A 4757-nucleotide genomic window follows, 5' to 3' on the forward strand; every position below is an offset into this window, starting at 1 on the left:
GAACCCAGGACCTCCGGGATTACATATAAAACTTGCCCACAGCGCTACCAACTGCGCCACGCATCACATACCTGCCCCGGAAATATTTAGCTTAAAACACTTCCTCCCAGTTTGTCAACAAAATTTATTTTGGCCCACTGTGGGCCCACAAACTGGTCTATAAAAAATCCCTGTGCTACAATTGTTTGATACATTAACCTCTAATATCGTGCCGATTTTGAAATTTATAGGTTAATATTATAGGGAGTTACGGGGTGTGATGTGTGCGTGCACCCTGATTCGACTTTAGTCCCTTTTATCAGCCATTATTCGCTCTTTAACAAAGAAAAATAATTCTTTTCTTATCTAGAACTCTTTATTCATTTAAAAATATTGAAAAAGTAGTTAAAAAAATAACATAAAGTAAAATAAATAAAAAAATTAAAATTATCCCAAATTTATCCGTTTATTAGCTATTATTCGCTATTTCCTAAAAAGAATAGTTATTTTTACATACAGAACACTTTATTGACGTTAAAATATCGAAAAATATATTTAAAAAATTTGAAAGTAAAAAATTTGAGGGAGATAAATTATGCATCTAAAGTAATCAGTCCCTCAGTGAACTGATCGTAGAGACACGGTCCCCAGCAGATCACCGAAGTCAAGCATCACTGGTTGCTGTCAGTAAGAGGGAGGGTGAATACTTGGATTAGTCTGCGTTGGGACCGAGGTTGTGCGGTATTGGTCCTCGTTAAACTGTTCTACCGTAAAGTGCTCGTCTTCACGTGCAGGTCGTCGGGCTACCGAAGCGGAGATGAAAGGATCAAGGGACCTTTGCGGAGGATCAAAATTGTGATGGCATGTCTTCGGATTATCCTCAGAGATGTTTTCCAGACCGTCGCCAATAGCCCATTGTGCAGCTCTACCCAAGTAGCACAATTCACAAAAACGATATCGTAAAAACTTAGCTTTGAACATTGTACTATATCGTAGCGAAACATCGTACTATATAAAAATGGACCCCTTTTATAACGTATATTCAATATCGCGAAACAATATTGTTCGATATTGTAAAAACGTTGGGGAACGTTGATCGATATCTCTCAGCATTTGCAAACACTGTAAAATGTCGACCGACATTATCAACACGATAGTCAAAAAACGAATACTGTGGAATGCCGATAATCGCCAAAATTACGTTACTTGAGAAAATAAAAATTAGTATTTGAAAATATTCCTGCCTGTTTAAAACCTAGAAAAAGCTGATAACAGAACCGTTCTAGCTTGTTTAAAATTAAATTATTTGTTATGACCAAAACTTATAGAATTTTAAAGTCTACAGCTTAGTTATTAATATTTAATAAGTTTGGGTAGGCAGGTATATTTTACTACTATTCTAGAAAATAAGCTAGAAAGTAAATACACTGCTCAAAAGTGAAATTGCAACACCAAGAAATAATGCACGTAGCGTCGCTACGTGCATTATTTCTTGGTGTGGCAAATTTACTTTTGAGGAGTGTAGTTTTGTTAAGATATTTCTTCTCTTTTTCAGGGTACAAGCAGCCATTTATACTGTGAAATAATTTTAGATTTTAAGTGATTTGTGCAATAATTTTTACAGCATCTATATTTTACTATGTAGATAAAAATTACAATATGTTTAATCTAAAACGATAATTTTTTTGCTGTGACGTTTTAGTATTATATAATCTGTATTTTGCTAAAATAGTATGTATGGAAAACAAAATTCCTTCTCTTCACAGCATTAGGTTCGATTTTAAGAAAACTGATTAAAAAGGAAAAAAAAGCAATATTTACACTGATATTGTCTTAATAAAATAACCGGAGTCACTTTCTCAGATTTCTGATTTAAAAAAAGGGTAAACATGGTAGAATAAGCTGCGATTTAATTTACTTATGGCCTTTGTCCATTAAAGTGTTGAACGGTTGTCAAATGTGTAAATGAAATATGATTTTTATTGAACAATAAAGAATAATATGCTAATTTCTATAATTTATTGTACTCTTTAATACAATCAATTGTTTCTAAAACAAAACTGTGTCAGTTGAGGTGAACTTAGTCTTCCTGCCTGCCTGCCTCCCCGGTCGTTGGCGGTGGCAAGAGCTTCACCATATTTTTCAGCTTTTTCTAGTCAGCTAGTTTCTTTAAACAGTCTGAAGGTAGCAGCTGAAAAAAAAAAGACATGAACTGTGGTTAATTTTAATATTTTTAAATTAAAAGACAAATAGCTATATTGAAAACATTACATGAACTAAAGTAGACATAAGCATAACGCAAGTGCTACTAACAGCGTTTTTATATGGGGCCCCTTTATGAGTAAGTTTATAACGTATAGAAAATATTATATTTTGTAATATAATAGATGGAAAAAAGTGTTTTTCTTTGAATAATTTTTAAAAATTATTTGGTCACCTTCTGATGATGTGATCCGGGATAGTCAATACAAATTCCACATCTAATATGCGCTTACCACAGTGCTGATTCAGATATAGTGAAGTATTTAGTAAAGGTACCGCTAAGTGGTAATAAATTTGGCTTGGACACAGACCCCTGTTCTTTAACTATTAAAACAAAGTTTCAATTAGCAAACCATAATTTTAATTAAGAAGTGAGATTTTTTTTCTCTTGATTTTTAATATGACAAAATAAATGCAACAGATTGTGTTTATAAATATAGTCATTCATTAATAAATAAATAAATATTTAATCTATATATTTTTATATTAAAATATTCATTTTTAATTATATATCAAAATAGATAAGTTGAGCTGAAAATTTTTTTTAAAAAATCTATGTACTCATTGGAATTTTCTTTCACAAAATTTCTTTATAGAAAATCTGATAATGTCAAAGATACTATAAACATATTACGAGAAAAAAATACCAGTAACCAGTTAATAACTCTACTGCTTCAAATAGACTTTGAAAGGGAAGACATTATATCAGGAAAAAAACATCTGAATTCACCAGCCCCCTTTTTTTCCCTTCTATTTCTGACATATTAGGGTACTTTCTTTCTAATATAACCTCAAACTTTAGAAATATACATTTTCCACTAATAAAATATAATGAAGATTTTAATTCCATGCTTTTTCAATCAAAAGGTAGAATTTGAATTAACATTATTTGTATTTTTTTTTTTGAAAAAGTTCCTGTTTATTAATTATTTTCTACAGCTATGCAAGTCTATATTAAGACAGCATTAAATGTGCACTCCAATCTGTACATATTTAATGTCATCAATCAATCTCAAGAATCAAAAATATTTTTAAAAATGTAATTTCAAATGTGTTGGAATTTAACACACACCAAGAAAGTAAGTAATTTCAATAACTAAAATTAATTAATGCAGCAATTTATTTAAATTAAAATTTAAAACTAAGAAAAGAAAATAATAAAACTATCAATAATTTAAAACACTGTTTTTTAACTTTCAAAATCAATGATTTTTTTAAAAGAAAAATCATTTGATTTAATTCATGTATTAAATCAGGATTTAAATCAAGCTGATTTAAATCAACAAAACCTCATAGCTAGTAGTTGAGAAAACACGCCATGAAAAACATTACAAAACTTTAAGAGTGGCTAACTTTTGAACTTTGATCCATACTTTTGATTTAACTTTGAAACATACAATGCTGGAAAAGTATTAGAGTTTAGAATACAAACTAAGCAAAATAAAACAGGAAGGACCAGGGTAATTAATTTAAGGAATAACTGATCCATTTTAGTGCAAGATAATGACTAATGAAAAAGTTATTACAAATTTTGAAATTCTATATCTATAAAATTACCCAAGATGGCGTTTGTAACCGCTGAGAGGCTTTCAAAACACTGAGTGAGCCCTTTGGCTAACACCAGGGCTAACACAGTGTTAGTAAATGCTGAGAGATATCGATCGACGTTCCCCAACGTTTTTACAATATCGAACAATATTGTTTCGCGATATTGAATATGCGTTATAAAAGGGGTCCATTTTTATGTAGTACAATGTTTCGCTACGATATTGTACAATGTTCAAAGCTAAGTTTTTACGATATCGTTTTTGTGAATTGTGCTACTTGGGTAGAGCTGCACAATGGGCTATTGCGACGGTCTGGAAAACATCTCTGAGGATAATCTGAAGACATGCCATCACAATTTTGATCCTCTGCAAAGGTCCCTTGATCCTTTCACCTCCGCTTCGATAGCCCGACGACCTGCACGTGAAGTCGAGCACTTTGCGGTAGAACAGTTTAACGAGGACCAATACCACACAACCTCGGTCACAACGCAGACTAATCCAAGTGTTCACCCTCCCTCTTACTAACCGCAGCCAGTGATGATTTACTACGGTGATCTGCTGGGGACCTTGTCTCCACGATCAGTCCACTGCGAGACTGATTACTTTAGATGCATAATGAATGGTGTTTTCAGTAGAAATGTAAACAATAACAATCTCGAGCTGCATGCCAGTACCAGTTCCGGTTAGAAAGTTTGCAGCTGCCTACTACATGTACTTCTGCGAGGCGATATTTTCAAACGGACAATTTTGTTTTCTATAAAAGAAATAAATTAGATAATTTCTGAGCTCAAATCTGCCGTATTTCCTAAGATATTAGTGTTATTATGTAATTCTGGTGAGTTTGAAGTGAAAATTTGCTTTAGTTATTTAGAGATATGTTGTTAAAAAAGGTGACATGGGTGCTAGATTTTGAATAACTCGCTTTTTTGGCAGTCTCGATTTGGCCTCTTTCCATAAGTTTATTACTGT

Source organism: Parasteatoda tepidariorum, chromosome 7 (genome assembly GCF_982258835.1).
Source record: "Parasteatoda tepidariorum strain Cologne lab strain chromosome 7, Ptep-v5.0, whole genome shotgun sequence".
Lineage (NCBI taxonomy): Eukaryota > Metazoa > Arthropoda > Arachnida > Araneae > Theridiidae > Parasteatoda > Parasteatoda tepidariorum.